At 40.6% G+C, this 14,088-nt stretch overlaps 1 protein-coding gene and 1 pseudogene across 1 annotated transcript in view; both read left to right on the top strand.

Annotated features, from left to right (window-relative positions):
- Window positions 1-2,928: 2,928 nt before the first annotated feature.
- On the top strand, window positions 2,929-7,381 carry LOC116044588 (annotated as a pseudogene).
- Window positions 7,382-11,939: 4,558 nt separating this feature from the next.
- Window positions 11,940-14,088, top strand: part of adarb1b (adenosine deaminase RNA specific B1b) — a 135,952-nt gene continuing 133,803 nt past the window's right edge. The window contains exon 1 of the mRNA XM_031291590.2: window positions 11,940-12,152. The gene's annotated coding sequence lies outside the window, so the exon portion shown is untranslated. The remainder of the gene's footprint in view (window positions 12,153-14,088) is intronic.

Raw genomic sequence — 14,088 nt, 5'->3', positions numbered from 1 at the left:
AGCCTCGTGGAATTTGGGTATTATTATGACTGGGAGGAGTGGCTTCATTTAAACTAACATATTCTTCATGGCCCAGCCAGGTTTCGGTGAGGCAGAATAAATCAATGTGGTTATCTGATATCAATTTGTTTACCAATAGTGCTTTAGACAACAGATATCTGATATTTAATAGTCCACATTTGATTTTCCTATTCTGTTCTATCATTGCAGTGGTTGTTTTAATTCCAATTAGAAAGATATAGCTGGTCTGTGGGTTAACAGAGTTATTTGTAAAGGAGTGAGAGCTTTTGGGAGAGTGTGTCTGGTCAGTGTGCTTGTGAGAGTGCTTACGGGATACAAACAATCAATCAAAGGTCTGGGTATGCAGGGCGTGGTGCAAATTTCCACGTAGCATCTGGCTTCCGTGTGTTGGGATGAATCCCATCCCTGCTGAACAGGGAGCCACGTTCCCAAAACAGATTAAAGTTGTCAATAAAACCTATCTTGTGAATGCTGCATGTGAGCTGGAGCCAGGTGTTAAGGGAGAGTAGTCTACTAAAAAGGCATGATCCGCGACCTAGAGATGGAAGTGGGCCCGAAATAAAAACCGACTTCCCACTGCTTTTTAAAGCCTCAATGAGAGTGGTAAAGTCTCGCCTTGTGCGCCCACAGTCCTGAATCCGAGTGGACATGTTGTTATGTCCGCAATGGACCACGATGCGTTTGATAGAGGTCGGAAATGAGGGTATCAGGTCCACAACTTTAGCCAGGATGTCTGCAACTTTGGCTCCAGAAAAACAGTGTGTGACAGCATTATGAAACCGTAGATCTCTAGTGATGGAGTCCCCAATAATTACTGTGGTTAGGGGAAAGAGCAGACGAGGAGTGGGGGGGTGTGGATGGCCGGTGACGGGAACAAAACAGTCAGTGTCGGTTTCAGATGGACAAGGAAAAGAAGAGGGAGATTGCTTACCGTTCGGTTGGGGAGACTGTTTTTGAGGAACGTTGTCATTTGGCCGATCCAGGCAGTGTAGGCCACCGGACCGTCTGACTACCGCATCCCTCAGAAGCTTTCTCCATGCGGTAGCAATCCTCTTCCGTGACGACGGCTGGTCAGTCTGCTTTGAAGCGGGGCGAGCCCGGTGAACAGCATCAGCCGCTACCGGTTCCGACTCCGACAAGGCATTGAAACGGTTGGAGAGGCTGAGGGCAGGAGGCGATGGAGACCTACCCGAGGCTCTCTTTCGGCCGCAGACCACCTCAGTCCAGGATGACTTGATAACCGGTGTTGAGCAGAAAGGTGGACATGGGCAGGCAGCTGGGTCCCATGGCGCGGTATCCTGGAAGGCCGCCGAGAGAGATGAGATCCGGAGCAACTGATTATGAGCCACGTCCAAGCAGGCGGTTAACAAAGCATCTTTAAGTCCTCGGAAAGCCGACGAACATCTTCCCTGATGTCAGCAATTTCTTTGTTTGTATTATTGAACAACGAGGAAATCCTGTGGGGGAGTGGGGACTTGCCAGGTGTAGAGGTAGCCATGAAGCTAGCGTTAGTTTAGCCGGTAGGCCTAGTCTTGATAAATTAGCGTGAGGCTAATGCTTACTTGCACGTAAAAATGTATCTTTGGTTTTTTTAAAAATGCTTTAATAGCATAATAAAAACTAGTCTATAGAACCGTCACACTGTTATATCACACTGTCATATGTAGACATAAAGATAAGACATCAATCTAGGGTTTATTTTGTATTAACATCTATTCTTTACTTAGGTAAAGACTTATATAACACGTAGCCCATGTTTTTAGAGGACATGGTCAGTTGCGATGGGCAGCAGCTAGCTAGCAGTCCATCTAGCCGGGGTAGGAGCTCCGCAGACCCGCTTTTAACGTTTTTTTTGGCCTTTTTGAAGCTAGTTTCCGTGCCATGTCATCTTTAATTTAATCGATATTTTTTGTATGTGTGTTAAGTTAAATGGTCAAGGGAACGGCTTTATTTTTTGGATATGTAGCTTGGTCAGTGAATAACTGATGTTAGTTTTGTGGGTCATCATCAGGTTGGACCTGTTAGCAGGAACAGCTGGTTAGCACGGCAGCTAGCTAGCTAGCTGGTTGAGGATACTTTTATTTATCACTCATTTAAAACAGAAAGGCAATACATACACATGCTTGTGTTGGTGAGGCTTACTCTGCATGCTTGTGTTGGTGAGGATTACTCTGCATGCTTGTGTTGGTGAGGATTACTCTGCAGATTGTAAATGTGAGAAGACAAACACGAACGAAAACGTACGCGTTTAGCTTGCCGTCCGTCTACAGCATAGCTCTTCCGCGGTCCGTCATGGCGTTCATAATTTGCGCGAGTGGAGCCTGACGTCACATGCAAAGGGTCTATACATTATCTGCCTTTAGCACGTGCATATCTCATAGGATTAATCAAAAGCAGACTTTGCACCATATAGCCTATTAATTCAATTGGCCATTTTATAGTGTTGCTCAATCATGCGTTTTGTCAGTGACATATTTGCTAGTGAGCAAATGCACTGCACATACACAAATAATAAAACATGGAGAAAAGCAAGACTTGCAATAATAGAACAAATAAATAAACTTATATTTTAACCTATTCAACTGACACATACAACTTTCAGCTACTTTTTCGCCCAGTGCTAGCTTTATTCTTGAGCAACACAATAAAAAATAAAACATGCTAGTTTCAATTTTCAACAACAAAAAAAATTAAATAAAAATGTTTAAAAAATAATGCTCGTATACTAGATTGCAGCACGCTGGGAAAAGAAAAGAGAAGTTCTTTCTGAACGTTGATTGGCTGGTTTGAATTCCCGTTTGTGTATTGCTGTAGTAAGAAAATATATTAATAGCAGTGAGATTAGGGAACTGTCACTGTGTTAGGGATGGAGGTACACAACACAGAGAAAAAATAAGTTTTCTCATCATGATGGATAATGTCTCTATAATAATATTGTTTGTTCTTTCAGGTTTGAATGAAACAAAGAGCCACCGAGTTGCTGTCTTCTCTCTCACTTTACTGTGTTACTGTTTCATTGTGCTGGTAAATGTTTCTCTTATTGTGACCATCATCTTGGATAAAAACCTGCATGAATTCTATTGTGCACTGTCTGTATAAATAGACTTTATACCAGGTTTCTACCCCAAGTTTCTCTGGGATCTGCTCTCTCCTGTTCATGTTATCTCTTACGGCGGATTTCCACCAACTGCAGAACGGCTGCGGATCGGCTCCGCTACATGTCGGCTCTGCCGTCCTTTAATACCCACCAGGGGTCTCATTTATAAAACTGTGCGTAGGATCCTTACTATAAGTGTACGTACGCCCAAAAGCCCAAAATGGCGTATGCCAAAAAAAAGTCTGATTTATAAAACCGTGTGTACGCACACCTGTAAGCAAAGTTCCCTTTATAAATCAGAGATTACCTACAAGTGTGCGTACTTGAATCCGCCTCTTATCCCGCCCTGTACACGCCCATTTTTAACCATAAATAGTCAATGCAAAGCACCTTGTGAATGCTGATCAGTATATGAATGGCACTGGCAGTTGTTAGACCGAATCATGATGACTGGCGGAGAAAAAGCAAAAAACTTCTCAGACGTTCAGGAATTGCTGCAAATTGAATCATAATTTCGGCCAGTTCTTGCACAGTGTAGGGAAACCTGATCTATAACTACATGTATTAAAAATACGTCCAAAACGGCAAGCATTACGGCACTCGGGGACAGCTTCGATATACCAGACGTATAAGATTTCACAGAACTACATATTATATCCAAACAAGCCTTAGTGATAAAGGTGAATATTATATATAATATTTATTAAAAAAAAACACTTAGCTGTCTGACATTTCCCTCTGGAAACAGACGGTTTCCCCCAGAATGGCGAGGACCTGTATTTGGACCGGGATAGCACGGTTCCAGCACGTTGCCCTACTGGACCCAATTCAATACATAGATCCAAGAGCTCAGCTTTAGGGAATCTAAATCGGCATATTAGCCAGTCATCGTCATGGTCCCTGAAGTCTCTTTTTCTCCTGATTCTTACATTGGCGTAGTCCTCCTGCAGTGCCAGCAGTGCCATCATGCAGCATTACGCACGGGTTCACCACAGTATTTGTTTACAACAATTTGTGATTGTTAACACCTTGCCAACACAGCATCAACTAGTGGTATCCCCACCCCGATATACAATTTGAAGACGAAAGAAAGTCTAATAGGCAAACACACTTTTCTTCATGCAGGTTTTGTCACGAACAATATTAAAGTTAGGACCGATAATGAGGACATTAAGTGTAACGATTGCGCGAGAGCTTAACAGCTGTATTTCCAGACTTTGACATTTGATGATATATGCACAGTTTTAAAGACAGATATTTAGTTATTTACACTGTGTTCTGCCGTTATCTAATGCTAGGGTATTTTATGCTATCCTGTATTCCATGCAGTCGGGCTATCCCCTCCTCCTGCATGCGCTCATTTTCAGTGGTTGCACACATTTTCAGCCCCTTTTGTGCATACGCCACGTTTATAAATGAGACCCCAGGTCTGTATTTGTTGCGGAACGGCTGCGGCCTTGACTGACAGCTGCAGTCACTAGGACCCACGAGATCTCGCAAATTCACGTATGATCGCGCGATATAACAGGATGTAGTTTCTATAAACAGAACCACAAAACCACAAACAGTTTGTTTCCATTCCGACTTCAGGCCTCTCTCTCCGCCCATTATGACGTTTTCAAGGTGTAGTGCAGGGAAATATGATCCGCCGTGAGCACTGTCGGTACACGATCCGTTCTGCCTGCACGATCCGTTCTGCACATGCGCAATATGTTCGCGCATGCGCGGTTGTACGAGGATTTACGACACTGCACGATCTGTTCCACGCTTCCGGTCGACAGCCAAGCTAACGTTAGTTTAGCTAACAGCTAATTCGGCTAACTGCTAGCTGAGACAGCATGTAATAACTTTAAAAGACCCTCAAAATAAAACTTGAAAATAAACGTTGACATATATAACAAACACCTAACATATATAACAGCTGTTACGTCAGTTCTACTTTACTTGTGCTCATTTAAAATACAATCACTCAATACTTGTCTTTATTGTTATTACTGTGAAGTCTTAATTTAGCTGTAGCCTGCTTTTCCCATTACGTTTGAGTTAACGTTATTTTAGACTGAATCTAGCTGTCAGCTAGCGGTTAGCCGAATTAGCTGTTAGCTAAACTAACGTTAGCTTCCCGGTGGAGGCTAGCCATAGGCTAGCGTGGAACAGATCGTGCAGGTCGTATGGATACGTAAAACAGTATTATCTTGCGCATGTGCAGAACGGATCGTGCAGGCAGAACGGATCGTGTACCGACAAGCACGGTGCAGGGGCGCCATATAGGGGGGAAAAGTTAGGACAATTCCAAGGGCCCATGACTGACAGGGGCCCCAAAAAATAGGTAAAACTAATATAAAATGATTAAACCATCATCATTAAGTATATATTTCAAATATAATAATAAAATTAATGATCTCTTGGTTTTTACTTGTTTTTGGCAGTAAAAGTTAAATATCCCCATTGACCAAAAAGTAAACATCCATATTGACCGACCACCCCCCTGTATCTGCATGAAATGGTTTGGTCCTGCCGTAGCGCACTCAGTGACGGTGTTTAGTTGCAGTCAGTAGATGCGCCAGAACTAGCTACAGTGACCACGATGTTACCAAGTAACGTTAAATTAAAATCTGGTTTTCAAAAAAGGAAAAAGAGAAAAGAGAGAGAGGAAAGACAAAGGAAAGGGTGTCAAACTGTAACCCAGTTTTTCACCAAGAAAGGTGGGTAGCCTGTAGTCTGTGAGTGGTATTAACCTGTTGGCTTAATGTCCATAGTGAAATAAGCTAGCTAGCTACAGATCACCATTTAATCAGTGCAGGGAAACGTTTAGCAAGATATTCATATTAAATCATTGTCCCTGCCCCTTTTAGCAGACTTAACAACAGATGAGTCAGCAGCACCCCAGTCTCCCCCTAACTGTGCCCCTCCCTGTCCCAGTGAAGAAGGTGAGCAACATTGTGTTCAATGACTTGCCAGTTAGCATCATTGCAGGGAGTCTGTGGGGGATTTATCTGTCTTTCATTAATAATTATAATAATAATAATAATAATAATAATAATTTTGTTAAGAGAATTTTCCATTTTGTCAAATTTTACAATAAAAATACATTGAGACTGTAAAAGATAGCCTTCAGCACATTTTTTATGGTTGCTTTTAATCTTGCATCAAATGGTGAACTGCATACTAGACTTGCATGCATGTACAAATCACCAGCAGTAAATATTGTGCTAGTACTAGTATTGAACTACAAGAAGCAAGACAGTTGCAAGCCTTTAATTAGAGTTATGTAAAGCTTTTGATGGGACAGTTAGGTCCTAGAGATGTGGTGACAACAGCTGCGCAGAGGGGGCCCAATTTGATTTTTTGTCATGGGGCCCAAAATTCCTGGCGGCGCCCCTGGCACGGTGTATTTTATTTTGAAAATTAACCGGATTTTTAAAATCTTTTAAAAAATAGAAGCTCTGCGTATCTGCTCCAGAGGACTGCGGATCGCCGGAGCTGGGACGGAGTCGGAACGCAGCCGTTCTGCAGTCAGTGGAAGTACACACATTGACTTTAATGGAAACCTATTGACTCCGCCGCGGTTCCGGAGCGGATCCGCAGCCGTTCCGCAGTTGGTGGAAATTGGGGGTTATTGTGGATGCCTTGTTCAGGCTCTAGTAATGAACTCGTATGCCTGCAATGAACTGTCTATTCTTGCAGTCATGGCATATGACAGATATGTGGCTATATGTCGACCCCTGGTGTACCACTCTATATTGTCAAAGCAAAGACTTTTAAAGTTAGTGTGTTTCACCTTTTTGCATTATAGGCGCAAATATTATTCTAACATCTAGATTAAAGTTATGCAGCCCCTTTATTGCCAGAGTTTTTTGTATGAACTGGATTATCGTTAAACTTGCTTGTTTCCCAGCTGACACTATTGTTAGCAACATTGCTGCATACATTACAATAATCATGTATGTATTTCATGGTATTTTTATGGTTTGGTCCTACATGTATATCATCAAAACATGTGTGAATTCTATAGAAAACAGGGCAAAGTTCATGAAAACATGTGTTCCACATTTAACCTCCTTGCTCACTTTTCTTGTGGCTATACTTTTTGATTTAATGCATATAAGATATGGTTCCAACGATTTACCTCAAACTCTTCAAAACTTTAATGCAGTAGAATTTTTCATCATACCTCCTATTATGAATCCGCTCATTTATGGTTTTAAATTGATCAAAATTCAAAACAGAATTCTGGGTTTTGTTTATATTAAAAATAAATAATATATATACTTAATTTATTCTATTACAAATTAAGGAAGCTCAAGTGTCTCTATTGTCAGCTATAGTCTTCGCTATGCGTTTGGTCTCATGTAATGCTGTACGCATGAAAAAAAATGAGTGTATATTTTTAAGTTGTATGCAAAGCAGAATGGATTTGAATGAATGAATAAATCCTGCAAACATAACCTACATATTATCAGATGTTTGCTTAACATGATTTGAACTAAAGCTTGCATTTTATTAAATTAAATGTGCGCTCGCTTGTGTGTGGAATTGTTGCTCTCTTTCCTGTATTCCATTGAAAGTGCTAAATGCCTATTTTGGGTGTATATACAATACTACTGTACTCATAGCATAGGCCATACTTAACAATGGAGGGAGAGTCCTCTATGCCAGTGGTTCCCATACCTTTTCATGTCAAGGACTCCTAAACTAACACAAATCAGACCACGGACCCCCAGTTTTTATTGATTTTGTTCAGGGTCCCTGGATCTGAAAGGATTTTAGCTTTTAGATGTTTTATTATAGAAAGTGTATGAAACCCATGACTAAAATAGTCATGCATTCGGTCATTGTGTTACTTATGGAATCTCAAGACTTTTCTTTTTTGATGCTGCCTTTTTAAACCAAGTAATTGTTCATTTCTTACACTGCTTCTTTTAACTTCTTTTTTTGTAATTTTACCTGTCTTATTCTGTTTTAGCTGCCTTTATATCCTCTTTAATGCATGTTTTTTTTTTAACTGCTCTTTCATGTTTCATGTAAAGCACTTTGTATTACCTGGTTGCTGGCAGGTACTATAAAAATAAAGCAGACTTGCATATAGTGAAAATAAATGATTCCGCTTTTTGCTGCGGAACCTCTGGAACCTTTTCAAGGACGCCTGGGGTTTCCCGGCCCCCACTTTGGGAACTAATGCTCTGGTCCTCCTGAGCATATAGCTGCAGCAGCAGAAGCTGCACTTCCAGGACCACATTTTCAGGATTGCAGTTCTAGGACCCTAGCTATAGGTTGGGTCTTGCAAAGAAAGCGTGTGGGATTCATAAGAACGCGATAGGACCACATTTCCACCAAAAATGGAAGAAGAGCTCGTCAAGTGAAGTGTGAGTAACATTACTGATTGTGAATAATGTTATTTTTATTTCTTTAATGCTAACTGTGAAAAGAGTTGGTGTCTTGAATTGGAGAGTAAAGTAACATTAGCTGTCTAGCCAAAGTGTGAGTGAGTTAACTAACGTTAATGTTAAAAGTCTGATGCTGTGTGTCCATTGTCAGCGTCATTTCCCTGCATTTCTATGGGAGCAGCCATGCAATACATTCTGGTAGCGTTTCGGGGACTTTGGAGAGGTGGGGCGTTGATTCGCCCTCTCCTCATTTGCATGAAGTTGAATCCAGCCAACTTTATGCAAATGAGGAGCGGCCGGCTCGCCTTTGTCGATCCGAAATGAAGACAGCTGTAGCAACTGCATGGCCTATTTCTCGCTTAAAATGTTTTCAGAAACACGTTTCGGTGAACTGTTTTAGTAAAATACGAGATCGTATTCTGAACGAGCCGAGGTTTTGAAATTTGGGAGCAGCCAGTTCCTAATGTTACAATCATCGTTAGCTTATGATAGCTTGCTAACTGTTAGCCTAAAGTATTTGTTTAATGAAACCGTAATGTTTTAGCTATCTTTGGTGAGCGCAACTAGGTGTATTATCACCGGGTGGTATTATATTACTTGTTAACTTTATGACTATAATAATTAAGTATAGCCAGCACATTCAACTTCAAAAGATGATAAAAGCCCGTCCTTATGGTTGGTCTTCACTGTCTTCAGTGTAGGCCTATGTGAAATGTTTAACATTAATGTTCATTGTTATACCTGGGACACTTCATCATCACAGGTATTTCACAGTTTTTTACACAATGCCATGAAAACTTTTCAACTATTTACTAATATTAGGTAATACCTTAATTAAGAAGTAGTAATGAATGCATCTTTTTTAAGTGTTACCAATATTTTTATAACCCAGCAGTGATTATGTTGTCCATTTACTTTTTCAATGAAGTGGAAGAATTCTGCAGATGATTGGAAAAACAAATGAGAAAAGAAGGAAGACCACTCAATTAAAAGGTAGTGCTCTTACCTACTTCATAATGTCGGTTTCAATATTGCACGGTCAGGAAAAGTCAAATGTTAATATAAAATGTAATTTCTATTGTTTTCTTGCATCTCTCTCTCTTTCTCTTTGTCTTTCTCTGTCTATATATATATATATATATATATATATATATATTATATATATATATATATATATGTCTCTCTCTCTGTCTCTCTCTCTGTCTCTCTCTCTTGCAGGAATCTTTGAGACTGTTGAAAGTGTTCAATTATGTGAAGAACAGAAATGGCAGACAAGAAATAATCCTGTTTGTCTGTATTTCGTGTGGAAATGCCACATGATAATAACAAAAATTTCCCAACATGTAACTCTTAGCAACCAAGTTGACAGAAAGTAGTATCCGGGTGGAAAAACCTTTTTAAACTTAATATTTTGACAGAAAGTAGCTTTTTGGTGGAATGAACCTTTTAAAGGTGCCCTGCCACACAAAAACGTTTTTAATTGTATTTTTTGAAATATGTTAGGTCCATATGTGTTTGTGTTATGTCGTGAATGTGAAAATGAACTGCTACCTCCTCTGTCAGCTCTAGCCACTGAAGAGAAATAAGTGGAGAAACCAGGCCAATTACAAAAGCTGGTCAGTCTGACATGGTGTTGCCTGAGCTCATTACTATTCATGAGCTCGCCCAATAGGCGATATGCACAGGGGAGCATGACGTATTTCCGGTTAAATCTCAGGATGGATGTAAACTTCCGGTTATCGTAGAATGCTGTGCTACCGTATGCTACCATTGAATGCTTGTCGTCAAAACATCCAAAACTGTTAATTTTCGTCGTTGTTGTGTTGTTTATGTTAATGTTTTTACTTGTAATACTTTGTCTTGACTAATAACACGATGAATAAACGTACGAAAGTGTCCTTTCAAAGATGGGATGACAGCTCCAGCCACCACTGCTGTGTGCCGCAATGTAGTGTCTGAAAGATGCAATTCTGTTAGTTTTTTTACTTTTCCCAAAGACAATGAATTACATAAACGGTGGGTGATTAACATCCGATGAGAACTTTCTTATAACGAGCACACAAGTCTGCAGCCAACACTTTTTTTAAAAAACATGCGGTGTTAACATTGTCGCATGTAACTACATGCTAACGGCAGTATGTCATCTTGGCTGCCAATGTTGTTAAATTCTCCCCAATTCCGGGTCGCATTCCTGCTGAAACATGCCTGATTGGGTAATGTTTGGTTCAGAACCCTTTATCTGTGATTTTTGACGTTAGAAAGTGCTACTTCGTTCCACTACAATCTAACGTTAGCGTACCCCTAGCTAACTATTATGTAGCTGCATGCTAACACAACATAGCTGTATCTTAGCTGTAATCTTGGCCAATGCTGGTAATTTCTCCCCATATTCCGGTCACTTTACTGCTAGGACATGTCCGGTTATGTAGTATTTGGTTTAGAAGCCTTTATTGGTGATTTTTCACGGTAGCAGCAGAGTATATATAGCTATACACTGTATGTATATAACAGGACTTTGTACCGTGAAAAATCACCAATAAAGGATTGGGGGAGAAATGACCAGCATTGGCCAAGATTACAGCTATGTCGTGTTAGCATGCAGCTACATAATAGTTAGCTAGGAGTATGCTGGGCTCTCACAGAGATCTCATTTGTAGCCCTGTTTTTACCTGATACTTTCATAAAAGTACAAACACATGAAGTGAGAGGTATATACACATGATTAGATTTTATTTAAAGCATGATTAACCTGAACCTAGCATTAGCAAATCACCTTCAAAGTTGCAAAGAAATTAAGAAATGTAAAATTTGAAGCCTTTATCCAATTTGCTACGTGGTGTCGTACTGGATGTCCGGACGACCCTCCGTATATTATTAACAGATACTTTAGGCAACTCCAGCAAACACCTTGTAAACCTCATCTCTGCCATCATAACGGTCTACTGTCACTGTAATGTTTTCTTCCGGTAACTGGAAATGTCCAAGCATCCTTACGCCAATGCGGAAGTGATGCTTGCATAGAGCCTATTGCGCTGGGTAAAGGATGCTGATAGCCAGGCTCTCATTGGCTAGCTGTTAGCCAATCAGAGTCAAGCAGTTTAGCTTATTGAATATTAATGAGAACTGGCACAAATTGAGCTGAGTCTTCCTGCAGGCTTTCTATACCACAAGAATGGCTTGAAACAAGGTAACCAAGGCATTTTTTCCACAAAAAATGTTACAGAGTCCATGGTAGAACTTCAGACATTACCACAAAGTAATGAAATATGTGTGGCAGGGCACCTTTAACCCTTGAAAAACTAAGGTCCTAGAAATGCGGTCCTGGAAATGCAGCCTCCGGTACTGCATGGACATAGTTGGATTCTCCTGACCGGCCTGCATTGACTCCACACCACACGGCGGCGCCAATGCACCATTTCCTTTACCGACCACATCAAAAATATCAAGACGAAGAAGAGTACCGACAGCAGTCTGTGGACACTGCAGTACATGCGACCGTACAACAAACCGCTCTCAGTCTCTGTTCGTTTTTTCTCCAACGCCAGCGACGACACGGATGAAAACAGTCATCTGTGTTTTGTGAAGTGAAGTGGCGGAGAAGATTCCAACGTATCCAGAAACCCTAACTTTACGTTACAGCACGAACCGTGAGTAGGCTGTTAGCTTGTTATTTTGGGGCTGCGGAGGATGAAAACGGTGTTGCTGATTTGGGTTCCGGTTGTGTTTATGTAATAATAGGCTAGTAATCCTCGAACAGCGCAGACATGGGGACTCACCGGTCAAAATCACATCAGCCGTTTACCAAAAAGATGTACTTCTTCCTCTGTAGGCGTTGCGAAATAACCTTTTGTGTATGCAGTGCGACAGCGGGATATATGGCTGTCATCTCCCCTCAGCTTTACCATGTCAGTGGTGCCTGTGAAGGTCTACCAGGGAGACCGCATCATGTACAATACACAGAGATACAGTAATTATGATGCTATGCTAGCTGCTACAAAATATTGAATTAACATGCAGGTATATGTTGAAGTGTTCGAATCTGCTCTTGTCGCTGTAAACACGTTTGCACAGCCCTGTCGGACTGCAATTAGAGAAAAAAGATTAAACAATATATCGGCTACATATACATTCAGTATTGTACATTGCAGTACAATGCAATGGTATTTTAGACGTGCCTCTTTTCCGACTGCTGTTTTGTGAAAGCTAGTAAGGAAGTAATTCCTGCCTAAAAGTGTAACAACTGCATGATTGAAAAGTCAGTATACACCTTCTGATTCCCCTGTTGCTTTCAGCACAAGTAAAATAATATTAAAAAGAAATATGATGTTGCTATAAACGTGAATACTACTGTATTTCTGCAAGTAATGAATCCAGAGAGTGAAGTTTCCCACAATGCACCTTAACCTGTGCATGCTCTGGCATTATTGCGTGTCTTTTTATCATGTCGAATGAGGCCAGCAGAATGCAGACACACACAGTGAAACTGAAGCAGATCCCAAGACATTTTTCATTTTTCAAAAAGGTTTGTGTTAAAATAAAAATAAAAACTGATGTTACCTCAAACATATGTTTCAGATTTTTGTTAGGGCTCCACACATTTAAACATTTAGGGGCATAGCCTCTATTTTATTTATTATTACACATTTATTCTGTTATTATAATTTTTGACTTATTAAATGACAGGAGAAGGGGGGCGAGAGAAAGGGGTGGATGACATGCAGCAAAGGGCCGTGGGTAGGAGTCAAACCTGGGCCCCTGCCAAGGACTCAGCCTACACATGGGGTGCACGTAGGGCTGCTCGAATATGGAAAAAAATCACAATCACTACTATTTTGGTCAATATTGAAATCACATTTAACATGATAACTCATTGATTTTTGGAAAAAAACAACAACATTTATTTAACTTAAAAAAACAGTGAAACACCTTCAACAGTGAAATTTCCCGTTTGAACTTGTTTTGGAGACAAAATAAGAGTTTACTTCCAAAACACAATGTGCTACATAAATGTTGTTCTCGATTACATGGTTTTTGTGATTGTTAGGAGCCGAAATCGTAATCGTGATTAAAATTTGATTTATTGCACAGAACTATAGCAGGCGCACGCTCTACCATGTGAGCTAGAGGTCGCCCTGGCACAGTCATTTCGAAGACTCAAAGAGTTACATTTTCCTTTGAACAATGCAGCATAGTTGGATCATTTAACAGAAAAGCAATGCAGGACAAGCGTTTTGCTGACAAACTCTTGCTTTCGTTTAAAGAAATAACGGAGAATGATTGAATCTTTAGCGCAGCTGTGGGAAAAGCTGATTTGCTGAGTTAAGGGAGTAATGGAGGTTTTGCAAAATCCCAATTACTGTGTATTTCACACAACTGATGCAGTACTGCTCCACTTGCTGAGATGGCTTTAAAGATGGAAAAACAGCTCAGAACAAGCACTGAGAGTACCATGACAAACTGACTGTGTGTGTGTGTGTGTGTGTGTGTGTGTGTGTATCTGTGTGTGCGTGTGCAAAGTTCACTCAGCTCTGATGCATTGTGCCATCCCAGGAAAGCTGTATGGCTCTGTGTTAGTGGACCCAT

This window comes from Sander lucioperca, chromosome 8, assembly GCF_008315115.2.
Source record: "Sander lucioperca isolate FBNREF2018 chromosome 8, SLUC_FBN_1.2, whole genome shotgun sequence".
NCBI classification, from domain to species: domain Eukaryota; kingdom Metazoa; phylum Chordata; class Actinopteri; order Perciformes; family Percidae; genus Sander; species Sander lucioperca.
The sequence above is the reverse complement of the archived record's forward strand: the minus strand, read 5'-3'. Positions and strand labels throughout refer to the sequence as shown.